Below are 27,370 nucleotides of genomic sequence, written 5' to 3' on the forward strand. Positions count from 1 at the left end.
TGTGTTTTCGTTTTGCATATTTTTTCCCCTTCAACCCTCTTTAGCGTTTGTATACTCACAGTTGTTGCCTGCAATGTTCTCTTTAAGTGATGCCATCTGCCTTGGGTCCTTTTAAGGGGAAAGGCGGGGCAAAAATATTTTCCATAAATGCATCAATGACTAAAAAGGTAGAGGACGGGAGGTAAATATTTCTACATAGAAAACTTAACCAAACTAAGCAAAAGGAGAAATTAATATGGAGTCAATTCCTTAATTTCTCTGTCTTATTTCTGCAGCTGCCGGCAGTGGAGGTGGCAAAGAGGAGTGTACCAGGATGGGGGGCTCCTGTCACCAAACGTTTTGCGGCTACGGGAAGCATCCTGTTGGAAACTGTTTCCCAGGTGTCGTCTGCTGTGTTTCGATCTAAGAACGAACCAACCTAACAGAGATGCAGTAAAGCACGACAGCAAGGAAACAAAGAACCCAAATCAATAATTTCTCAACTCTTGGCATTTCTCGTTCACTTTCATTAAAATTGACATTGCATCTATTTCAGTGAGTGTGTTGTATTTCACTCTGATTGGTGGCACTCCCTTTCACCCATTTTCACCAATAAGGATGAGATAAGATTGCTACCCTGATTATTTCTAAGACCTTTGCTCCGTTTTGTCTTTTGATGAGACGGAGGGAATGCTTTTTCGAGACGATCACCTACTTGGAAGAGATGTTTCAGTCTTCCCAAATAAAATGTTGGGACAAAAGAAGATCCCACACTGTTTTTTTGAGAAACCATGATGCTAAGAAACTAATCTCGTAGTCTGGCATAGGCAGGTGAATTAGGGGATGCAACATTTGTTAATATTCGGAAAGTTAATCCTCCTGCTGTCTCACATCCTGACCATAACTTTAATTTTGACAAAAATTGTTTAATAAACCCTCTACGTATCACAAATCTGGTGAGGATACCACAACAAGCCAAAACCTTTCAACACACATTCTTAACAATTATTATTGACCCAATTAAGAGCTGACATTCTGTTTGAGAAAGCAGTTTGAGCAGACATTTCTGTGTTTTAATCTCCCTCCCTGTGAAGGATGTTGCCCAATATCAGAAATTATACCTGCTCACAACTTACCCACAAGTCAGCTTCTCTTTCCTTTATTGCTGCAAGTTTTAATCAAGACGGAGAAGGTGGAGAGCCAGAGATGGACAAGGCTGTATTGCCCTGTGCTGCCTCAGAAATGTCTGCGTCTTCCTGTACTCTTAAAGGAAGCTTCCTAGGGAGTCAACCCATCCTTCTAGGTTGCTTCTTTCAGTCGCTGTCAGGATTCTAGGTGTTCCAATAAAAAAAGAGGACAATTTGGGCGGCATATAAATTGAATAAATAAATAAATAAATTTGCTTTTTCCGAGGCAAAGAACGAATGTCAAAGCAGGGGCTCAATACCGTTCACACCTAGGTACCACCTTAGCTGGTCCCTCGGAAGCAGAAGTTGATCCCTCAGAAGCAGAAGTTTCATCACAGCACCTCAAAATTATCCATATGTTTTAAGCAATGACTGCTTACAGAACTTGTGGAAAAAAGGCCCTGACAATAGCTTTGTGTTTGGGCTGTTTACGGTTAACTGATGAAAAGAGTCAGATTCTGGGATTTTTCTTCTTTGGTATCTCTTTGTGGATGATAATGCACATGAGGGGGGTATCCTCTAGTCCAGTGGTTCACAATCTTGGCGTTCACAGATGTTCTTGGACCACAACTCTCAGCAATCCTGGCTACATTACAGCTAGAACACGTGCACTCCCAGGCACAACCAGACAAGCTCATTTTCCCAACATGCTTCACAGTCTGGCAGAAGGAAGGATCTCTTGGTGCTTCGTTGTCCAGAGTTGGACACAGCGGTCAGCTGTCCATGAATTAATATCACAGGACTGCCCTCTGGTGTTGACACATTTGACCAGATCAAATATTCATCAAACTTGGAGAGAAGAGAGTCATGGGATGTTTGTCTGTGAGTTTGGTGTATCCCTAGGTGCCTGGGAGGAACTTTCCTGGGGGAGGTGTTCCTTGTGAGTACAGTGGTGCCCCGCATAATGAGTGATTCATTTAACTACGAATCCGCATAGGGATGTGTTTTTTGCGATCGCAAAAGCGATCACATAACAATGTTTTTAATGGCCAAACATCGCACTGCGATGATCGGTAAGTGTTTCACTTACCAATTTTCGCATTGTGATGTTTTTTTCTAACAGCTGATCGGCGGTTCCAAAATGGCCGCCAGGTAAAAAAATGGCCGCCCGATGTGTTTCCGCGCCCTTTCCTCACTTACCTGACAGCGAAAATGGCGGCCGCATGGAGGATCTTCACATAACAGTGAGTTTTTTGCCCATAGGAATGCATTAGACATATTTTAATGCGTTTCTGTGGGGTTTTTTTGTCCCACATAGCGACGAATCCGTATAGCGACGATTTTTTTTGAATGGATTATCGTCGCTATGCGGGGCACCACTGTATATAACTTGAACATTCGTAAATCAATATGCAGTTAACTTGCAGAGCGTGTAGAAGAAAGTGAGAGGAAGATTTCCTGCAAGATTACATGGTGTCTCTAGATTATTATTATTATTATTATTATTATTATTATAATAATAATAATAATTTATTGTCATTGTAAGTATATACACATACAACGAAATTCACAGACACCCAGAGACCAGACACATGCACACACATAAAATTCCCAAACACTCCCCACCCACTAAAAGTCCCCCACTAAAAATACAAACATCTACACCGCAGGCCAAGTTACACAGTCCAACTAATTATTCACTACTGGTGGTCTTTAAGCTCATTATTAATTGCAATTATAGCTCTGGGATAAAAACTATTGAGAAAACGTGTGGTCCGAGTCTTAATTGTTCTATATCTTCTGCCAGATGGTAACAGTTCAAAAAAGTTATAAGCAGGATGGGAAGAGTCTCTCAGGATGCTATGTGATTTCCTTAGACAGCGGGATGTGAAGATGTCATCCAGGGTTGGTAGCTGGAGCCCGATGATATTCTGGGCAATTTTAATGGTTCTCTGTAGAGCTTTTTTGTCCGCTACAGAGCTACTCCCAAACCATGCCAGAATGCCATAGGTTAGGACACTCTCAATGGTGCTACGATAGTATGACAGAAGCAAATGCTGAGATAAATTTAACTTGCCGAGCATTCTCAGGAAATACAGCCTCTTCTGTGCCTTCTTCATTAGCATGTTGGCATTTATAGTCCATGAGAGGTCCTCTGAGATGTAAGTACCCAGAAATTTAAAACTACCAACTCTCTCCACTTCCTCACCGTTTATGTACAGTGGTAAATGTACATATCTCTTCCTCCTAAAATCAATTATGAGTTCTTTAGTTTTTTTGATGTTAAGTGTGAGATGATTTTCTTTACACCAAAGTATCAACCTTTGTACTTCCTTTCTATAAGCAGACTCATTGTTCTTATTTATGAGCCCCACCACTGTCGTATCATCCGCAAATTTAATAATTGCATTGGTGTTATACAGTGGGGTGCAATCATGTGTGTACAGGGAATAGAGGAAGGGACTTAGCACGCAGCCCTGGGGAGCTCCTGTACTTAGTACCAGGGTAGAAGAATGGTGAGATCCCATCCTTACTGACTGTGGCCTATCTGTCAGAAAATCCTTTATCCACATGCATATCTCCTGAGGTAATCCCAGGTTGATCATTTTAAAAAACAACCTATTTGGTAGAATGGTATTAAAAGCAGAGCTATAATCCACAAACAACAGCCTCGCATAAGTTCCCTGATGTTCTAAGTGGCTCAATACAGTATGGAGTACAATGGACACAGCATCATCAGTAGATCTATTTTTCCTGTATGCAAATTGCCATGGGTCCAAAGAAGGTGGAAGACTAGCCTTAATGTAATCCAGCACCAATCTCTCAAAACATTTCATAACAACAGATGTTAAAGCTACTGGTCTGTAATCATTGAGAGATACCACAGCTGACTGCTTGGGGACTGGCACTATAATAGATGTCTTCAGGCAAGTGGGGACTGAACACTGCAACAAGGATAGATTGAAAATATCCGTAAAAACTCCAGCTAATTCTGCAGCACAGCCCCTAATAACTCGTCCCATGATTCCATCTGGTCCAGCTGCCTTTCGAACATTAATATTCTGGAAAGCGCGTCTCACATCTGAAATCTGCAGTACTAGTGGTTGTCTGTTGATGGTAGATTCTAGTGATGTATTATAGACAGTAGGTGCTGGAATAATGGTTGTTCCTGTTTCCACCTCAAAACGGCTGAAAAATTGATTTAACTGCTCAGCCAAAAAATCACTGCTGCTACACAGACTGTTTTTGTTACTCTGACCAGTGATTTGTCTTAGGCCGTGCCACACTCGGCGAGTGTCAGAACTTTCAAGGTGTTGTTCAATTCTCTGGCTGTACATAGCTTTGGCATCCTTAATGCCCCTTTTCAGTTTAGCTCTAGCCTCTCTGTACTGTAGTTCATCACCAGAATGAAAAGCAGCATTTCTGGCTTTTAATAAAAGGCGCACTTCTCTATTTAGCCAAGGCTTGTTATTAGAAAACACTCGTACTTGTCTGGTAGTAGTAACAACATTGATGCAGCTTTTGATATAAAACAGTACTGTTGAGGCATAAGTATCAACATTGTCCTCCTCAAACAGTGCCCAATCAGTGCTCCTAAAGCAATCTTGAAGTTGCTCAGATGCATCCACTGGCCACACTTGTATTTCTCTAATTGATGGTCTGATTCTTTTAACAAGAGGTCTGTATGATGGAATCAAAAAAAGAGATATATGATCTGACTGTCCCAAGCTAGGCAATGGCTTCGTCTTATATCCATGTATGATGTTACTATATACCTGATCCAAGGTATTTTCCCCTCTAGTGGGACAGTCCACATACTGATAAAAGTTAGGGAGGACGGTCTTTAAATTGGCTTGATTGAAATCACCTGCTACCACCAGCACTCCATCTGGGTAGGCCTGCTGCTGTTTGCTGATAGCAGTTAACAAACAACTCAAAGCTGTGGTTGTGTTAGCATCAGGAGGTATATATACTGCTGTTATTATAATAACATTAAACTCACGAGGCAGGTAAAAGGGGCGGCATTTCACTGCCAAATACTCCAAATCAGGAGAACAGTGAATGTCCAGTATTTTAACATCTGTGCTCCAATTATCGTTTGTGTAAACACAAACCCCTCCACCTCTGCTCTTCCCAGATTCAACAGATCTGTCTGCTCGATGTACTCTGCGTCCTTGTAGTTCAATTACCTCCCCTGGGATGGAAGAGTCAAGCCATGTCTCTGTAAAGATCATAACGCAACAGTCTCGAATATTTTTCTGTAGGGAGATAGTAAGTTCCAGCTCCTCAATCTTGTTGGGTAGAGATCTAACATTTGAGACAAAAAGACTTGGCAATGCAGGCTTGTGAGGATTTTTGCCTAACCTCACTCGTAGACCGGCCCTGCAACCTCTTTTCTGCTTGCGTTTTCTCCGTGCTCTTTTCTTCCTGACAGGGAGAGCAGGGGGAGTAACCCCCGGATATGCAGGCTGTCTTAAAAGCTCAGCTGGGATGTTGTAAGTTGAGACCGTGGATTCAAAGTTGTAACCTTCTCTGCCAATAGATAATAATTCTTGTCGACTGTAAATTACTTGTGCCTGAGCATGTAGAGTCCGTAATAAGGGCCGATCTCTGGAATGCCTAGCCGCTGCAAGTGCTTGCGCCGCCATCTTGACCAACTGTCAACTTTATTATTATTATTATTATTATTATTATTATTATTATTATTATTATTATTATTATTATTATTATTATTATTATTATTATTATTATTATTATTATGGGCTGTTTTATAGGTTATTAAAGTCAAAAATATGTGACGTGGTGGCACTGTGGGCTAAACCGCAGAAGCCTGTGCTGCAGGGTCAGAAGACCAGTAGTCATAAGATCAAATCCACGCAACGGAGTGAGTGCCCGTCGCTTGTCCCAGCTCCCGCCAACCTAGCGGTTCGAAAGCATGCAAATGCAAGTAGATTAATAGGGACCACCTCGGTGGGAAGGTAACTGCAGGCCGTGTCTAAGTTGCACTGGCCATGTGACCACGGAAGATTGTCTTCGGACAAAACGCTGGCTCTATGGCTTGGAACCGGGGATGAGCACCTCCCCCTAGAGTCAAACATGACTGGACAAAAATTGTCAAGGGAAACCTTTACCTTTACCTTTACCTAAAGTCAAAAATGAATTGACAAATCTATTCATTTATTCATCAGAAAAAAAATCATACATTTGTAAAAATTACAAGTTTGTAATTCATGTGTTCAGGGACCTTGATAAACAACAAATCAAAACAAATCACAGTTTTTCTGATGTATGCTCATCTCTAGTTATAATTCTCAAACTGATGCTGGTATTCTAAATCTTGGCGATCCTCACCCTTGATGCACACACATGGACTTTTATCATCCCGGTCGAAGACAGCATGGATGGAAAGTAGAACAGTATCCAATTACGGGTCTTCCTCCCCAACAAAAGAAGTAGCTACAATATCTGCCTTGATTCCTGCAGAGTGTTTGGTCACCAATATATTCACCTGTTATCAAGAAACAAACAGACAAACCAAGAATATGCACAATGAAAATGGAATCAAACTCTGAAACCTTTAAATATCCACTTCCCCCACAGTCTCATTGCAATCTTTTGTAATTCACCAAGTTGTGAAAGGGGAGGGGGATAAATTTTGAAAGGCATGGCAAAGCCAAGGAAAAATTGCTAGATATGGGAACGAGCAAGTTCTCTGACCTCAGTCATTGGGCTGTAATGTGTGGTTCAGTTAAGTATATTTGACCCAATAACAAGTACTCACCCAGCTGGTGCTTGCACTCTGTTGCTCTTTATATGACAGCTGCAACAGTCTTAGATCAAGTCCATGACTGAATAAGATCTCTGCTAGCACCTTGCTAGACTACAAATTCCAGGATTTGCAGCCTTTCCCCCCAAAGTGTTACTATATTGTTATAACTAGAACAAGGATTTCTATGACATGTCACATTTTCTCTGCAAACTATATTTGATTTTGTTGATCTGTTAATTTTCTTGTGTTTATTGTTGTTGTTTAGTCATTAAGTCATGTCCGACTCTTCATAACCCCATGAACCAAAGCACACCAGGCCCTCCTGTCTTCCACCGCCTCTCAGAGTTGGGTCAAATTCATGTTGGGCACTTCGATGACCCTGTCCAACCATCTTGTCCTCTGTCTTTCCCTACTCCTCTTACCTTCATGCTTTCCCAAGAGAAGAGAGTCTTCTCTTCTAATGAGATGGCCAAAGTCTTGGAGCCTCCGCTTCAGGATCTGTCCTTCCAGTGAGCACTAAGGGTTGATTTCCTTCAGAATGGATAGGTTTGTTCTCTTTGCAGTCCAGGGGACTCTCAAGAGTCTCCTCCAGCACCACAACTCAAAATCATCCATTCTTTGGCGGTCAGCCTTCACTATGGTCCAGCTCTCACTTCCATACATCGCTACTGGAAAAAACATAGCTTTGACTATGCGGACCTTTGTTGGCAAGGTGAGGTCTCTGCTTTTTAAGATGCTGTTTCTCATTGCTTTCTTCCCAAGAAGCAGGCGTCTTTTAATTTCGTGACTGTTGTCACTATCTGCAGTGATCATGGAGCCCAAGAAAGTCAAATCTGTCACTACCTCCATATCTTCCCCTTCTATTTGCCAGGAGGTGATGGGACCAGTGCCCATGGTCTTAGTTTTTTGATGCTGAGCTTCAGACCATTTTTGTGCTCTCCTCTTTCACCCTCATTAAGAGGTTCTTTAATTCCTCCTCACTTTCTACCATCAGAGTGGTATCATCTGCATATCGGAGGTTGTTGTTATTTCTTCCAGCAATCTTAATTCTGGTTTGGGATTCCTCCAGTCCAGCCTTTCACATGATGTATTCTGCATATATGTTAAATAAGCAGGAAGACAATATACAGCCTTGTTGTACTCCTTTCCCAATTCTGAACCAATCAGTTGTTCCATATCCAGTTTTATCCTGTTGCTTCCTGTCCCATGTATAGATTTCTCCGGAGATAGATAAGGTGGTCAGGCACTCCCATTTCTTTAAGAACTTGCCATAGTTTGCTGTGATCTACACAGTCAGAGGCTTACATTTCAACCTATAAGCAAGTTCAAACTTGTTTATGAGTAGTATGTCTGTTTTCAACAGATCATTCAAAAACATGTTCACACTCATCCCTAAGCTCAAATACAGGTTGCAGAAAAAACATGATATGTCATAGAAATCCTCCCCCTAGCTACATCTGAATAATGTGGGTATGCTCTATATGTTGAAGTTGTTATGAAAGGACCCTTGCTGTTATCTGCTCCCCTTACCAGTGCTCTAGTGGTGCAAGAGGTACTGGAAATGCACACATTTTTATAAAAGTGAATGTACTATTTGGCAAAACTCCCCACTCTTGATTCTCTCAGCATATTTTAATGTATCCTAGCAGATGGATCATTACAACTTTTGTGAACTGAACTGTATTAAGCATTTCTCATTTTCAAATTTCAAATGTTCTTAAAGACATTCATTAACAGTAGTCAGTGGCATAGTGTGGGCGGTTAGCAACGGGGCAAGTCAAGTATTGTGGGGTGCACATCTCATGCAGGCTCTGTGATGCAATGCGTGGTCAGGGTGGGGTGCAGTCCTCCCCCACTACCCAACTGCTTTGCACTCTCTAAAAATTTTGCACCCAAGATGACCGCCTTCTGTAGTCCCCCTACGCTACAGCACTGGCAGCAATCTATGTCATTTCACTCACCTAAGCACATAATACAGTGGTGCCTTGCATTATGATGTTAATTCATTCCAGTGAAATCGCTGTAGAACGAAAACGTTGTAAAGCGATATTAAAAAGCCCATAAAAATACATTAAAACCCATTTAATGTGTTCCGATGGGCTGGAAACTCACCGTCCAGCGAAGATCCTCGGTGGCTGTAGAGCGAGGAATCCCTCCCAGAAAAGAGCGGGGAGCCATTTTATTTACCTGGCGGCCATTTTGAAACCGCCAATCAGCTGTCCAAAAATCGTCGTTTTGTGAGAATCAGTTCCCGAAGCAGGGAACAGATCATCGTAAAGTGAAATTCCCCCATAGGAAACATCGTTTTGTGATCGCTTTTGTGATCGTCAAAACGTCGACGTCAAGCGGTTTAGTCATTAAAAGGAGCGCTCATCTTGCGAGGCACCACTGTACTATTTAGATTTCAGCTGTCATGTCTAGGGATGATCTCTCTAGTGCTGAACGCTTGACTTACTTGATTCGTGAAAGAGTACCAGGAGAATAGTTAGAAGGTGAAAGTAGCAGGTCTTCATTGCTATGGAAAGGGAAAAATAGGTGTTTCACAATGAACCCCATATTCGTAAGCCCTCTCAGCCTAAGAGCACTATATACATGCGCTCATTGACATTTCCCAGGAATTGGTGCCCACAGAAACTAGATGCAGTATATTGTGAGTATGTCTAACAGCCAGCTCGGATGTAAAGTCATGCTTGCAATTTTCAGCTAATTAGATTTTTATCCATCTTTGGTGTAATCACAACTGGAGTACTCTGTGTTCTGGCAGCACAATTGAAAAGAGATATTGAATGGAACAAAGTACGCTCTTTTTTTTTTTTAGAATTTAAGTACAACTTAAAGGACTCAGGCAGTAGAGCTATGCCCAAAGAGGAGAGATCACATGATTTAGGCCCCATTTGACTCACTGAATGTATGAGTAGAGAGGCATAACAAATACAGTGGTGCCTCGCTTAATAAGCGCACCGTTTAACGACGAATCCACATAATGATCTATTTTTTAGATTGCTAATGCGATCGCATTGTGATGTTTTAATGGGTAAAACATCGCATTGTGATGATCGGTAAGCGTTTTGCTTACCGATCTTCGCATTGCGATGTTTTTTTAAACAGCTGATCGGCAGTTCCAAAATGGCCACCAGGCGCCCAAAATGGCCGCTGCAATCATTTTCGCACCCTGCCCTCGCTTACCGAGGACGCGAAAATGGCGGCGCTATGGAGGAACTTTGCTGAACGGTGAGTTTGGGCTCCATAGGAATGCATTAAACGAAATTTAATGCGTTCCTATGGCTTTTTCCGTTCTGTTTAGCGATGTTTCCTCATAGCGACGATTAATCCAGAATGGATTATCGTCGCTATCCGGGGCACCACTGTATGTAGAAACTTATGCCTGGTTCTAAATACAAGGAGCCTTTTTCTTACACTGTCTCTAGGACACCTAAAAGGTTATTCCCCCAAAGACGAACAGTGGGATATTCAGCACAGATGGAGGGAAGGATCTGCATTCCAATGGAATTCAATTGAGAGATCCAACTGATGGTTGCAACCAAGGACACAGGTCATCACATGGACATCTGTCTTCAAAGTACTTTTCTTCAATGGTCCTTGAGGTCACTGTCAAAGTATCCCTCAAGACTGAAATGCTCCCTCACTTCTCTGATTTATGGCCACTGACATTTATGATTTCATATCTCTGTTGGTTTATTCTTTTGAGCAGAGACTGGCAAGTGGTGGAAGACAGCATGGCATTTATGGACAATTAAAACATGTTAGTTAGTGAGTGAGTGAGTGAGTGAGTGAGTGAGTGAGTGAGTGAGTGAGTGAGTGAGTGAGTGAGTGAGTGAGTGAGTGAGTTAGTTAGTTAGTTAGTTAGTTAGTTAGTTAGTTAGTGTCATATGTACAGTAGGCTGCCTTTCTCCAGTGGGGAGGAGAGTCAATATATATAACATTGGACAGTGAACACTGTCAGGTGATCATTCTTTATTTATTTTTTTTATTTTTTTATTTAACTCATATGCTGCCCACACTACCCAAAGGTCTCTGGGAGGCTTACAACAATTAAAATACAATTAAAATAAATACTCTTAAAATTGCCAGGACCCACAGTTGATGTTTCTTCAATTAAAAGCCTTCTGGAACAGGAAGGTTTTGACGTGGCACCGAAATGTCATCAGTGTTGGCGCCAGACGAATCTCAGTCGGGAAGCCATGCCTCTTACCTCTGGCTCTTTCAAAAGGGACCCCTGGCTAGATCTTAACTGCCGGGTAGGCCCTTTGTCTACAAGCCATCCCTCTTACCTCTTTGAGGGATGGCTCTTTCAAAAGGGCCCCCTGGCTAGATCTTAACTGCCGGGTAGGCTCATATGGAAGGAGGCGGTCCTTCAGGTATCCAGGGCCCAAGCCGTTTAGGGCTTTATATGTCAAAACAAGCACTTTGAATTGGGCCCGGACAGCAACTGGTAGCCAATGTAAATTGAACAGAATCGGCTTGATGTGATCTCTAGCAGCTCCACCACTCACCAGCCGCGCAGCTCGATTCTGGACCAGTTGCAGTTGCCAGACCGCCTTTATAGGCAGCCCCACATAGAATGCATTGCAGTAATCTATACGAAATGTTACCAGTGCGTGTGTAACTGTCATGAGATTCTGCTCGTCCAGGTAGGGCTGTAGCTGGTACAATTTCCGCAGCTGAAGGAAGGCGCCCCTGGCCACTGAGTCCACCTGGGCTTCCTGAGTTAGACTGGGGTCCAGGAACACCCCCAGGCTGCAGACCCTGTCCCTTAGGGGGAGTGTAACCCCATTCAAGGCAGGGAAATGGCCCACCAGTCTGTCTGGCAAAGCACCCACTAACAGCACTTCCGTCTTGTCTGGATTGACTTTAATTTATTAACCCTCATCCAGTCCATTATCAGGTCCAGACACGAGTTCAGTACAGAAGCTGCCTCACCTGGATTGGTGGAAAACGAGAGGTAGAGTTGAGTATCGTCAGCATATTGCTGACTCCTCAGCCCAAACCTCCTGATGACTTCTCCCAGCAGTTCCATGTAGATGTTAAACAGCATCGGGGCAGTACTGAGCCCTGAGAAACACTATGACATAAATGCTATGGGACAGAGCAACTATCCCCCAGCACCACCCTCTGGACATGGTCAGATAGGAAGGAGTGGAACCAACTCCCAGCTCAGCCAGCCTGTCCAGAAGGACACCATAGTCGATGGTGTCGAAAACTGCCGAGAGGTGCAGGAGTATCAACAGGGTTACACTCCCCCTGTCTCTCTCCCGGCAACGGTCCCCGTACAGGGCGTCCAAGGCAGTTTCCATACCAAAACCAGGCCAGAAAATCCATTTCATCCAGCAGCGCCTGGAGTTGCCCAGCCACAATCCGCTCCAACACTTTGCTCAAGTAAGGGAGGTTCGCCACTGGTCAGTAGTTAATCACCAACCTTGGGTCCAGGTTAGGCTTTTTTTTTAGGAGTGGCCAAGTTATGACCTCTTTCAAGGTGGTAGGGACCACTCCCTCTCTCAAAGAGGTGTTCACAGACTTCTGGACTCAGGTGTGAGTCCGGGATCTTGGCAGATGTTCCAATTAGCCAGGATGGGCAAGGGTTGAGCGGAGTGGTGGTAGAACGGGCAGATCCAAGCACCCTGTCCACATCCTCAGGTCTCAGCAATTGAAACTCATCCATTAATACTTGACCTAAGCACGGCACACTGGACACATCCTCTGATTCTGCAGTAACTGTGGAGTCCAACCCACTGCGAATCTGAGCGATTTCCCCCTCAAAATGGATGGCAAACTCGTGGCAGCAAGCTGATGAGCAGTCTGGGACCTCCACCTGATTTCCTGGTTGAAGAAGATCCCGGACCACCCGACACACCTCTGCTGGACGACATTCTGAGGACGCAAGAAGGCTGGAAAAATATTGCCATTTTGCCAGCCGTATTGCCATGAAATAGGCCTGATAATGGGCTCTAAGTCGTGTTTGATCAGACTCCCAGCAGGATTTCCTCCACCTGCGCAGCTGTCTCCCCTCTTGCTTCATCACCCGCAGTTCAGAAGTATACCAAGGAGCTGCCTGGGCTCTGCGTGCAGGGAGAGGGCACTTAGGGGCAATCGTGTCAACCGCCCGGGTCATCTCCCTATTCCATAGGGTGACCTGAGCTTCTACAGGAGTGCCAACGATATCAGATGGATAATCCCCCAGAGAATTAAGGAAACCATTTGGATCCATTAGTCTCCGAGGGCAGATCATCTTAATGGATCCCCCGCCCTTGCTGAGGGGAGAAGAAGATAATAGACTAAACTTGACCAGGAAGTGGTCTGACCATGACAATGGGGTCACAACCAGCCCCTCCACATCCAGACCACCATCTTCCAGTCCTGTTGAGAAAACCAGGTCCAAGGTATGGCCCTTCTCACGCATCGGGCCGATGACACATTGAGACAGCCGCATGGTTATCATGGCAGCCATAAAGTCCTGAGCCGCCCCAGTCAAGGCAGCCTCGGCATGGATGTTGAGGTCCCTCAACACCAACAGCCTGGGAGTCCTCAACACCAGGTCTGAGACTGCCTCCGTCAGCTCAGGCAGGGAGACTGTTGGTACGCAGCAGGGTGGGCGGTACACCAACAGAATCCCTAACCCGTCTCGCGAGCCCAACACACAATACAGGCCATCGAGACCTCCTCTCAAAGGGACAGGAAGCCTGGTCAAGGAGATAGAACTCCTATAGACTATAGCAACTCCCCCTCCCCGACCCTCCGAGCGACCTTGGTGCTGGACCGAGTACCCAGGCGGACACAGCTGGGAGAGGGGGACACCACCCTCCTCTCCCACCCAGGTCTCAGTAATGCATGCCAGGTCAGCACCTTCATACAGAAATACATCATGGATGAGGGCAGTCTTATTTTGTACTGACCTGGCTTTCATCAACAGCACCGTGTGGCTCGAGGGTTTGCTGATACGGTCACCTGATATCATCTGGTTGGGGGTAGGACTAGAAGAGGGGATAGATGTAAGATATCTAATTTCTTGGTCATGTTCTACCCCAGTGGTTCTTAACCTTTTGGAAAGAAATGCCCCCTTGAGCCATTGAGGAAGTTACCATTGCCCCCCCTTCCCATGGCGATATCTTATTTATTTATTTATTTATTTATTTATTTATTTATTTATTTATTTATTTATTTATTTATTTATTTATTTATGACACTTAAATCCAATGACCCCTGAAAATAAAATTCAATTGCAAGAAAATGAAATGCCTGGGGAAAAACAGTAACATTTAATGATTTAGTTACAAGTGAATTTTAAGATGCAAAAAGAAATATAAAAAGGGCTTAAAAATAAACCGCAATGCAGGAACTAAAAATTTCATGATGAAAACTCTGAAATTAAATTAAGATTCAAGGAAAATACATATTCATGCACTCTATAAAAAGGGTTAAAAAGACACAAAGAAAAATTTTACAGAAGGAAAGCAACAAAAATCAAAGCAACAAATTATATACAGTGGTGCCCCACTTGACGATTACCCCGCTCCACTTTACGATAAGTTTTTTTGCATTTGCAATAGTGATTGCATAACGATGTTTAAATGGGGGAAGTCCGCTTTACGATGCTTGGTTCCCTGGTTCGGGAACCGATTTTTCGCTTAATGATGGTTTTGAAACAGCTGATCGGTGAGTCACAAAATGGCTCCCCACTGTGCAGAATGGCTCCCTGCTGTGTTTAGGACTGATTGCTCGCTTTACAGGCACCGGAAAATGGCTGCCCTATGGAGGATTTTCGCTGGGCGATGAGGTATTTTCCCCATTAGAACACATTAACCAGTTTTAATGCATTCTAGTGGTTTTTTTTTACTTTCACTTCACGATGATTTCGCTGTACAGCGATTTTGCTGGAACGGATTATCGTCGTCAAGCGAGGCACATTGTCCCCTACAGCCTACCCTCAACTTCCAGAGTGAAAAAAGAGTTGATTTTCCTCCTTCACCACTTCCTTCTTCTAGGTTGTTTTAGCAATTTTGGGAGCTCACTTGGAAGAGAACACTGAGTTGCCCTCCTTCGCTCCTTTTATAAGAGGAATCCTGGGTAGAGGAAGTAAGAGTAGAAAGGGAGGAGATGAGTGCCTTAAAAAAGAGAGAGAGATAAAAATCAGAATTGAGAACATCATGGACTCCAGGCATGATTCAGACACTGGTTTATATGAGCGTCACATTGAGAACCTCAGCATTCCCAGAGGGTTAACCAAGCATTGCCTTCTGTGTATTATAGATGCAGTGCTAAGAACAATAGTACTCTGTGTATTCTGTGATCAGGACCATCTGTCAGATTCATGGCAAGCACAAAAGTTCTTAGAACTCTAGAGCTGGAAGACACTCCAAAATGCATTGAGCCCAAGTCCCTACAGAAAAAAGGAAGCTTATTCTAACTCAGAGCCATATCAGGTATTGTGTGTCAAAGGGTTGCTTTGTTGTTGTTGTTTAGTCGTTTAGTCGTGTCTGACTCATGGACCAGAGCATGCCAGGCCCTCCTGTCTTCCACTGCCTCCTGGGGTTGGGCCAAATTCATGTTGGTGGCTTCGATGACCCTGTCCAACCATCTCAGTAAAGGGTTACTTTACTTGTACCTATCTTTGTACATGCTCCATGCACTTTTGCCTAATTTTACACATTTTTGAAGTGAGTACCTAAAAAGAGGCAAAACTATGCTAAGAGGCCAGGGGAATATTTTTGATTTTTAAAAAGTTGTCCATTACAGTGGTGCCTCGCTTAATGAGCGCACCGTAGAATGACGAATCCGCATAGCGAGGAGGTTTCAGCGATCACAAATGCAATTGCATACCGATGGCCCCTATGGCTGAAAATGCCGTGGATCAGCTGTTCGGTGGCTCCAAAATGGCCACTGGAAGCCTCAAAATGGCCGTGCGCAGCATTTTCGCGCCCTCCCCTCGCTTACCGAGGGCGCGAAAATGGCTGCCAGCTATGGACAAACTTCACTGAACTGTGAGTTTTGGAGCCTATTGGAACTTTCGCCCGTTAACTTTCGCCCGTTAAGCGAGGCACCACTGTATTTCTAGATATGGCTTTCCCTGTTCCGTACAGTGATGTTTTCACATAGTGAGGGTTAATCTGGAACGGATTAACTTCGCTATGCGAGGCACCACTGTATTTTGTTTGCTTTTCAAACAACAACAACAATAACCCCCTGTTGATTTCTGAACTCCACTCTAGTTGGGTCGTTAAGAGGCAATGTCTGAAAATCCAGTTGCTTTGCATCGTAAGTCACACTAGACCAGACCCATTGAATCAGTGGTGATTTGGTTAGTCCATTTCTCCATACGTGCTATTGATCCAACAGGCCTTCTTTAGTTGTGTTGTACTGCTCTAAGCAACAGGATTCCAGCCACACTGAACAGACAGGTGGAACTGACTTCCTTGGAGCTGAAGTGAAAATTTCCCAACTCGTGAGGAGAGAGTCCGTAAGGACAGCATTATGTTGGACTCAGTGGCCTTTCCAACTCCATTATTCTATGATTCTATGATCACGTGGAATGGCCAGTCAAGTACATCAGCCTAAAAACACTGGGTATAGGGAGCAAGGCCTATGAAGTTTTCTGAAAGAGAATTAAACATTGAAAAGTAGAGATAGACCTGAATCCGCAGATTGAGTCCTCCTACAAGGAATATTCCACCTTACAAGTTCCACTAAATAGCTACAACAAAAGAAATGTAATGCTGTAAATGTCAGAACGAGAACCTTGTAATATGTTCTTGATCTGATGTCCTTTCTCTGCCAGATTATCTTTAAAATTTCCCCCTGTGGTATTTTTCTCCTAGGAGTTCAGAGTTATGTGTATAGTATTCCCAGAGCTTCATTCATTGATATAATGATTGTGCCAATGTGAGTTTAAGAAGATTACAGTAGAATTTTTCTTTTCATCACATATTGCACCCATCAAGACGGAGTTTCAGTGAACTTGAGGAGAGGAGAAGAGGTAGACGAGAGGAGCCATCACTCAACCAGGACTTCTTAAATGTTTCTTGAATTTTACACCTTGAAATTTTTTCCATGGTTTGGGAGCATCCTTTTGTCATGTTTACAAGATTTCAAGGGAGAACATCTGGCTTGCTTTGCAGTTGATATAGGCAACACATCCACCTTACCCTCACTCATCTTTCTAGAAATACAGTGGTGCCTCGCTTAACGGGCGCCCTGTTTAATGACGAAACTGCATAGCGATGAAGATTTTGCGATCGCTTTTGCGATCGCATTGCGATGTTCCCCATGGGACAAAATCGCTTTGCAATGATCGGTACCCTGTTTCGCTTACCGATCATCACAAAGTGGTGGTTTTTTAACAGCTGATCGGTGGTTCCAAAATGGCCACCCGCTGTGTTTTCGCGCTGATTCTCGCTTACCGGGCAGTGAAAAGGGCGGCCGTATGGAGGATTTCCGCTTTAAGGTGAGTTTTAAGCCCATAGGAACGCATTGAAGGGGTTTCAATACATTCCTATGAGCTTTTTAAAATTGCATAGCAACAAAATTGCTTTGCAGCAATTTTTGCTGCACGGATTATCATCGCTATGCGGGGCACCACTGTATACTCAAATGCTCCAACAGGTGTTGACTTCAATTTACTAAGGCTACCTTAGCAACCCTGAAATTAACTGGATAGAAAATGATGGGTTGGTCCTTCTTGTACTCTCAGTTTGTTTCCCAGGACACAATCACCATAAAAATCTTTAGTTGTAAATAAATGTGTGCCCTGCAGTCACATAGGTAAGCAAAGCTTTGCAGAATCTTCTTTAATAAGGCTTGTTATTGTTGTGTACTTGATAATTTCATCTTCAAGGATATTTTCCACTAGAGATGTGAATATGGGCAGGAACCACTGATTTGGTGGTTTGACATGGTTTGTTTCCCAGCTGAAGCGCTGGTCTGCCGTTCCACAACCAGTCCCCTCCAGGGGGCAGCCACTCGGTGACAAAGCCTGGGGGAAGCGGGCCCAGGTGTTGTGCAGGTGATCACGGAACAATAGGAGAGCAATTAGCTTTAGAGAAGTTGCAAAGAAGTCGACAAACAGATATCCGAACCAGCGGAGCCCCAAAGTAACGGCTTGAGGACTCTTTTATTAACATAGCACAATTACACAGAATGTTGAAAGAATTCAGATAGGACACTAGTTGTCTAATCGCTACTAGGATTGGCTGGGGAGTCTTTGAACTTATGATCTAATTCTCTAACTCTAGGCAGAAAGGCAGAATGAGTAGGTTCGCTCCACCGCTGGCAGCTGCTGCTTCTCTGCTGGGAGAGTTTTGCTCTTCGCTGTAACAGATAACAGATAATGACCTTGAGGAGGGTTTTTTCGACAGAGCTGCTGCTGAGTGGACACTTGCTGGAGAAGGCAGGGCTCCAAATCATAGATAATCTGTTCAGCCAATAAACCTGTGCCAAACTGTCGAACCGGCAGTTCATGCCTGTCTCTAGATGTTCTATATAATTATCTCTTATACTGTGCACATAGAACTCAATATAATTCTCTTTTACATATGTGTGTGTGTGTGTGTGTGTGTGTGTAATTATCTCTCACACTGTATATAATACACTATATATATATAGTGCCAAGTAGCCTCAAGACAACCACATTAACTGAACAAACTTTCACTTTTACAAAGTGAATTTTGCACTTTCTCATAAAATGTGCAGTACTGGGAAAAAATTGCAAAAATGAGTGCCTTGCATTGAAGACAGAAGAATTAAACAGCATGTGAGATCTCCAAGTCAAATAATAATAATAATAATAATAATAATAATAATAATAATAATAATAATAATAATAATAATAATAATAATAATAATAATAATGTTATTGTTATTGTTATTGTTGTTGTTGTTGTTGTTGTTATTATTATTATTATCATCGCAAAGCGAAAGTCCCCCCATAGGGAACATCTTATTGCGATTGCTTTTGCGATCACAAAAACATTGTCGTAAAGCGATTTCATCATCAAACTGAGCGCTCGTAATGCGAATCACCACTGTACAGTAATTCTATCCCATGATTGCCCATTTCCATGGTCGACCCCTATGCTTCCACGTTGAACAAGTAGGTTTTTAGGTCTCATTTCAATTTGCCCAACTCTAGTTCCACACAAAGGTATTGCAGGAGGGAATTCCATAACTTTGGGGCCACATGAGAAAATGCTCTAAGTTTAGAATTGGCCACTTTACTAGGTACTAGTAAGAGACCAGAATCCATAGATCGAGTGTTCCTATAAGGAATATGCCATGGATAGACTTTGAGAGGGGTCTATCCTGCAGAGCTACTGAAAGGAAAGAAACCTTTCCAAGAGAAGACTTATATTCTGTTGCCCAGTTTTCCCTCTCCAAGAAACCAGCCACCATTTGGCCAGAATCCTGCATAACCCATCATACTCAAAGACTTGATATGAATGAAGCCCATAGCAGACTCCCTGTAACCTAGACCTCAGAGTGAGGAATGACGCTGGCTAATATGAGTACTCAGCAATGCGACACAACATGTGAGCTGACACAGGGTGCCATCTAAACCAATTGTATCTAGTTCTGTTTGAAGAATTAGCACATCGTTTTTGTCTTGCAAGAGGATAAACCCAACACAACACATCTTACACTTTTTGAGGTTTATTTTCTACATTAACATGAAAAGCATTGGAAGATTTCCGTGTCCGTTTAATGGATGTTTCTTGAAGGAACTTGAAAGTATCGACGTTCTTTGCAATATTTGTGTGTTTATTCTGGTTATTTGCCTTTCCTATATTTATATAGGGGAAAAAAAGAGCATTAAGTTTCTTCATTGAAAACCTAATGAGGATGCTAATGATATTGTACATGAATATTAACACCAGCAGCACCGATAATAGAACACAATAATAATAATCCATAGAAGCAGCAATTTATTATTACACAAATAAACTTGATTTATACTAATAGAAAAGATGGAAGTAAATGCAGCTTCACTCCCTGCATGCACACACACACCTGCTACAGCTGGGAAGAATACTTGCTAAATACGTCACTGTCATCAGTTTATGTTGCTCTGTTATTATGACACTCCTCAAGGGGGGGAATGTTAAACCCCAGATCTCTGCAATTTCTGTTAAAAGGTTACTAGTGTTCTTTCTCTTTAAGGAGCAAACCACACACGGGAATCAGAAAACTGGCTGATTGTCTAAAAAAAATGCAAACAACCAATTCAGTGCTTCAAATTCTTAGACAAAGGTCCAGCTGTATGATTTTCAACGAATCACACAACTGCATGGGTCAGGCAGTTTTGTGCAAAACTGGAGAATTTTTCAACAACAATGAAAAGAAACAAAACCCTCACAGATCTTGTGAATGCAATAGTTCTAGAATGAAGAACAACTACATTTTTGTCCTGGATATATTCAAATAAATGTCAATCTGTGTGTTTTATTTTAAGCTAATTTTCAGCTAGCAATAGAATTTATTGAATTTTATTGCATTTTTGTATGATGATACAGTGTTTTGATTATGTTACTATATATGGTGAACCACCCAGAGAGTGGTAACCCTAATGGATCAGTGCAGAAATGGAAACCGACCGACCGGCTAGCCAGCCAGCCAGCCAGCCAGGCAGCCAGCCAGCCAGCCAGCCAGCCAACCAACCAACCAACCAACCAACCAACCAACCAACCAAGGATGGGTTTGGAACCTGCCAAAATTTTCCTCCCTCTTTCCTATTCTCTCTTTCAGACTCTCTGTCTCTCTTCATCCCTCACACAAATTTCATGTTATCTAGCAAAATGCCAACTTCTAACTAGATCTGCCAATCCGACCTGCACATCCCAGTCAGGACAGGTAAGGGCCCTGACTCTGAAAGAGGCCTGGAGGGGGGAGAAGAAATGGGGCTATCTTGGTAGTTGCTCCTTGACTAGGGAACCATCTACCACCTGCAATCCACCTGTTCCATTCGTGGGTTACCTTCAAGGAGCTACCAGTTATCTTGCTATATCAGTAGGCTTTTCAGACTGTTCCATCCATGTAAGCCACTGAAACAATTAGCCATTAATGTAATTGATTGCCATTATTTTAAATGTTTTATGCATTTTAGAGTGTATTTCAAAATGTGTTGCATTGTTGTTTCATAATCATGTTTGAAGTTTTTATTCATGTAGTTGGTTATGCCTTATAATGTTTTCTGGTTGTCTTTTCCTCTTGCACACCACCCGGAGTGGCCTCCAGTTAAATGGGTTGGATTTTTTTTAAAAAAATCAAATAAATAAATAATCTGGGGAGGAATCTTTTATAATAACTCAATTTCTGTGTTTACGGACACTGTCATGAAACTGCTATTAACAGCAAAACGGGGCATGTCCATCCTTATCTGTGATCAGTCTGTGACCATAGGATTTGGTCATCCATGAAAAGGCTGCAAAACCTTTGCAACTACAATTCCATTAAAGGTAAAGGTAAAGGTAAAGGTTCCTCTTGACATTTAGTCCAGTCATGTCCGACTGTAGGGGGCGGTGCTCATCCCCATCTCCAAGCCCTAGAGCCAGCGTTGGCCCGTAGACAATTTCTGCAGTCATGTGACCAGCGCAACTAGACACGCAACACCGTGACCTTCCCACTGAGGTGGAACCTACTTATCTACTCGCATTTTTACATGCCTTCGAACGGCTAGGATGGCAAGAGCTGGGACAAGCGATGGGAGCTCAGTTCCATTGGGTCACCGTTAATGGCCAGATCTTAGGACAGAAATAAATGCACCCACACCCTATTGGCCACAATACTTTCCCTGATCCGTGTTCAGCCCATTTGTTTCATTTTCGACATTAAACAAGTGAGCATGCATGAAAAGTATTATTGAGCTGGGTGGAGACATGGCTGCCATACTCACTTCAAGCAGCAAGCGTACATAGGGGCACACCATCCGATATTCACATAGTTGGGACCACAGCCCTGTGGTTTGCAAATGCCATCATAATACTGACACGCTGCTTTATCAAGGGCACCACTAAGAGATTCCAGATCTAGGAAATAATAACAATCATCATCATCATCATCATCATCATCATCATCATCATCATCATCATCATCATCATCATCATCATCTTACAACTGCAGAGCTGGAGGGAGCTCTGTGAATTATCATGTTCAGCCCCTGTCAAGGAAGCAAACGCCCAACTTCTGGCTTTGCAGCCAGAGACCTCAACCATTAAGCTCTCCAGCAGCTCATAACACACAAGGTTCTGTTAATTCTCTTGTGTTTATATTGGTTTGATATTTTCTGTGGTTCTGATTTAATCTGATTTAACGGTCATTGTACATAAGTTCGCAGGGGAAAAATAGCAAGTATAAAAAGAATAGGTTTCTCACAGATATCAAGCACTGAATATTCTATAAGGAGACCCATTTTCATGCTTAAAAATGGGAAATAGCCCTTCTTAACAGAACTGAGAAATCACCAGCTTTTGCCTGCATCATGAGGAGGATATGGTCATTTGGGGAGCGGTGGATTGGGGCCCCAGGAGGGCCTGTTTGGGCACGCAGGCCTGAAGTTCCTCACCCCACTGCACAATCTGCAGCAGCAGCAGGACGAAGATGCTTCTTAGAAGTCTTCAGAGAACATGAATATTCTTGTAACGACAGCAAAAAAATGTATTCTTAGAGCTGTATATGAGATATGTTACCATAGTCTCTCAAGACTAAAGGATGCCTGTGCGATATGAGATGTGGAGAATTAATGAAAGCCAAATTAAAAAGGATTCACACAGATTTGTATGAGGTCTGAGCCAAAGTGAAACAGTTGGATTGAGTGTTGGAGTGACATAAATTTACAAATCAGCTTGTGTCCAGAACACAAACTGAATCACAAAATAACTTAAGCCTTTTCCTTTCCTTTCCTTTTTCCTTTTTCTTTCTCCCTTTCTCCCTCCCTTTTGTGTGTGTGTGTATGCGTGTGTGTGCGTGTGTGAATCAAACTTTAAATGTGCCTAGTTCATTCATTCATTCATTCATTCATTCATTCATTCATTCATTCAAAATATTTTTACCCCACTTTTTTCCTTAAAAAATATCCAAAGTGGCTTACAGCACTGAAAGACAATATTAAAAACTGAAAACAAGGAGTATACAGCAGTGGCATACATCATTAAAAGACAATATTTAAAGCTAAGAACAATGAGTATAAAGAGGCAGCTTATATCATTAAAAGACAATATTAAAGCTAAAATAATAATAGTTGTTGTAGGTTTTTCGGGCTGTTTGGCTATGTTGTGGAGGTTTTTCTTCCTAACGTTTCGCCAGTCTCTGAGGCTGGCATCTTCAGAGGACAGGAGTCGGAACTTTGTCTGTGATCTGGTGCAGTTTGTGGGATAGTTGAATATTTATAGCTGTGGGATCAGCTTTTTGTCCTTTTCAGGAGATTGGGTGATTATGGTGATCAGTGTGTTTTTTGTTATGGGTGTATTGTTGTGAACACAGAGTTCTAACTCCTGTCCTCTGAAGATGCCGGCCACAGAGACTGGGGAAATGTCTGGAAGAAAAACCTCTAGAACACAGCCAAACAGCCTTAAAAATTTACAACAAGCATTGGATCCCAGCCGTGAAAGCCTTTGAGAATACGTTAAAATAATAAGCATTCAAATACTAAAAAGGAACAAAGAAATAGCATTCTGAGCGATGGTACACAGAAATTGTCCTAATGACCCAGCTTCTCCATTGTGGCCCTTTCATTGTGGAATAGGCTCTCAATTACTTGCCAGAGGCTGCCGAAGACTGAGCTGTTTAGGGAATCATTTAGTGATATCCTCTTCTGAGATGACTGGAATTGGGTTTTATTTCACCCTCCTGCCATTATTGCTTGTTTTCTGTCATGTCTGTGCCTTTACATTAAATTCTGTGTGATTATGTTCGGGAATTGGAGGCAGTTACAGTGTTTACTTTTGTTGTTAACCTCCCTGAGCAGCGTTTTGCATGAAGTCAGATGGTATACGAATGTATGTACGTAATAAATAAATAATATTAAATAAACAAGCAAAGTAACTCCCATCGTAGGTAGAATTTATTCTAAGGGTTAACATTTCTAGGAATGAATTTGTCTGGATAAGAACTTACCTGCACCAGGAATAAGAACCACAAAAAGACTAAAAAGGAAGAGGCAACAAGGACCCATAGCTGAGAGGAGAAAGGCAGACAGGAGATGCTCAGCTGGGAATTCTTTATCCCTAAGATAAGACACACCAAGAGTAATGAGAATGTCAAATCATAAGGAAGTTCAACTTACTGAAAACAATATTTTCTCTGTGTCCATTACATCATTATGCACTTTGCAAAATCTACAGCTATGTCTTTTTCTTTCCTTTTCTTTTCAACATACAAATACCTATAATCAGGAATAAAACATTGCATGACTGATTGATTTATGCAAAAGTGTCAAAGCTGAACTCTATCTATTTCACACACACATGCCAAGGCATCTACCCCAGAGCCCTGAAAAAGTTACCTTTTAAGACTACAAATTCCATAATTCCTTTTTTCTATTATTTAAATTGGGAATTGAGTAAAGGGTGCAAGGGTTAAAAAAAGGGGGGAGAAGGGGAACATAAAATATATTTTCATCAAATCTTATTGTTTGCATTACAGTATCTAATAAGCTTTCCAAATTTTCTATAGTTTAATTGCCCTTCTAGATTTCTTTACAGATTATAAAAAAACATTGGGAGGTATAAAAGTTTGGGTCCATCTGGAACAACAGTATGGGTGGAGAAGAAACACTAAATTTGTAGTTTTAGAGATGGGAGTGTGGTTTGTTTTGATTTTTGATTCTTCAAGGATGATGAGTCCCAAATTATGAATTTATATTTTTTTCTCACAAACACATAAATTGACAGGTTCCTGTCCTCTGAAGATGCCGGCCACCTAGAGACTGGCAAAAACATCAGGAAGAACAACCTTCAGAACACGGCCAAAGAGCCTGAAAAACCCACAACAACCATTAGATCCCGGCCGTGAAAGCCTTCGCGAATAAATCCTAGGGGGCGCTTTTTTGGGGTGTATAACTTGGACATCAGAGGCCCAACCTTCACCAAACCTTGGAGGGCTTAAAGAGAGCCAGAGGAAGTATCCTGGCAAATTTGGTGCTTCTAGATCCCCTGGGAGCTGTTTTATAGCCAAAGAAATAAATTAGAGATGGGGACAAATGAAAAAAATGGCAAATTCGTTTTGATCCGTTATTCATCAAGGTTAATGGATCAACGAATACAAATATATGAATATTCTTTGACGAATCAACAAATTGATCTGCCGATTCATCTACAATTTAAATGGCTATAACACTGGCCACTAATGACCTAGAGACACCAAATTTGCAGGGAATCTTTCTCCAACGTGTTTCTACAACTCCTGACAGTTTGGTGAACATTGGAGAACAGACCCTCAAGTTATATAGTCACAAAGAGAATCCTCCCAGGGAAACTCCCCCCAAGTAGAGACTCCAGAATCACAACAGAGCTTCCTACGTCTTTCCCCAACATGCCTGCCAACTTTGGTGAAGACTGGATATTGGACATCTGAGTTATTCACCCACAAATTGGGTCCCCCCCAGGACAGTTTACCACACGAGACAGAAGCCCATTCTGCCTACGGGCCAGCTGATCAGAACCTGATAGGCAGCAACCCCACACAGCCTACCCCCACACCCCCTTCCTTTCCCTACCTTAGCCCCCACCCCACTCCCACCAACACCCCCTTACCTTAATAGCTGCTACCGAGGTCTCCATCAGGCCTTTGTAGCCATGGCATTTAAAAAGGGTAACTGGCTTCCCTTTGCAAAGATGGCTGCTGTGGTGTCATTTCAGGTAGGGAAGTTGCAGCTGCGATCTTTGCAAAGGTCAGCCTGGATTCCCTCAAGGCAGGCTATGATTATTTTAATGGCTGAGCTGTCAAAGGGAGGAAGACTGTCCTCACTGAAAATAAGCGTATATTGTGGAGGCTTTATGAGGCACTAGGAGGAAAGGAAGTACTCAATAATCTGTTTGCATCAGCAATTTCAATGGAGAAGAAATCACTTGGGTCACATTATCTAAAAATAATGGGAACAATGTGGGTAACTCCCTGCTCTATGAACATGGCTGCATGAATACAGTCAACCCTTGTGTTGAACTGGCTTGTGGGGCCTGTGCACATCTCTAATAAAGACTATTGTTGCTAAAATGACATAAATATGTTTAAAATATAGCTGCTACCGCATGCCTACCAACTCAATGAACTTAAGAATCTGTATGTTACTGCTTAAAGATGGCAGCTTTATCAAATTCTGCCACTAAATACAGATGAACATGTTGAAGAATCTTCATTTTTAAAAAGAGATATTTCTTTAACTACAACTACAGTCACATTATGAGATAATCAATATTGCTATACACACTTTTACAGTTATGCTCACAGTGGGGGAGACATTTCACACTAAATCAGTGGTTCCCAACCTTGGGTCCCCAGAGGTTTTTATTTATTTATTTATTTAATTTATACCCCGCCTATCTGGTCAGTGAGGACCACTCTAGGCGGCTTGGACTACAACTCCCAGATATCATGGCCACCCCAGCTAGTGGTGAAGGCTTCTGGGAGGCTTAGTCCAAGAACATCTGGGGACCCAAGATTGGGAACCACGGCATGAAATAGTAACTTATTTTGTGATGCTTAAAATTATAGAATGCGGAATGCATCTCTCTCTCTCTCTCTCTCTCTCTCTCTCTCTGTGTATGTGTGTTTGCGTGCATGCATGCATGTGCGTGTTAGAAGTGTCCTTTTGTCCTCCAGGTTTTAGACTAAGCAGCCAAATGAATTTGCTCAACACATTTGTAGCAGACAAACTAGGATGGATAGTTTGATTTTTTTTTTCAAGTCTAGGGAGGCAAAAATGTTTCAGTCTGTTGCTGTTGCCTCTATCTCCTCCTCTCTCTCTTTTTTAAAAACTTTCTTAAAGCAGAGCTTGTCTCAGTGGCTGAGTATCTGCAGGTGAGGCCCAGATGCTGCCCTATTTTCACCCTGATTTTTTTCAGCATATTAAACTGGAGGACATAAAACATGGTGCCACCGCCGTAGCAATTTGCATATTCAGGCTTGTTTTTAAAGAAGAAAATGTAAACAAGCTGTTCTTTCAGTTCCCAAGAAACCTCTGCTTCAAGTTTCACCAAGGATAACTGCATGAAGCTGAAAACGGAGTGAAGAAGCCTCACCGAAGAATACTGTTGGGAAATTATCAGAAGCGTAAAAGAGAAGGCAAAGCTGCCGAAATCGCATTAATTCAGCACCTTGGGCTATGAATCCCAGTACTTACTAGCTTAGCTGCTCTCAGAATCCAGAGGTAGCTGGGGAGGAAGTGCTAATGAACACCTTGTTCTTCGTTCAGGACAAACCATTGAGGTGTGCACCTTCTTTCTCTTCTTAAATATTTCACAGCATTTCCTTCTCTCCACAGAAACATTCAAGGGTA

General features: G+C 42.5%; 1 long non-coding RNA gene across 1 annotated transcript; it reads right to left on the minus strand.

Annotated features, from left to right (window-relative positions):
• Nucleotides 1-18,971: 18,971 nt before the first annotated feature.
• LOC110071211 (uncharacterized) lies at nt 18,972-24,204 on the minus strand. The gene is made up of 3 exons (XR_013539312.1): nt 23,992-24,204; nt 21,773-21,905; nt 18,972-19,663 (listed from the first exon to the last, which is right to left on the minus strand). It is a non-coding gene; the product is annotated as an uncharacterized LOC110071211 (long non-coding RNA).
• Between the last annotated feature and the right edge of the window lie 3,166 nt (nt 24,205-27,370).

Source organism: Pogona vitticeps, chromosome 1, assembly GCF_051106095.1.
Source record: "Pogona vitticeps strain Pit_001003342236 chromosome 1, PviZW2.1, whole genome shotgun sequence".
Lineage (NCBI taxonomy): Eukaryota > Metazoa > Chordata > Lepidosauria > Squamata > Agamidae > Pogona > Pogona vitticeps.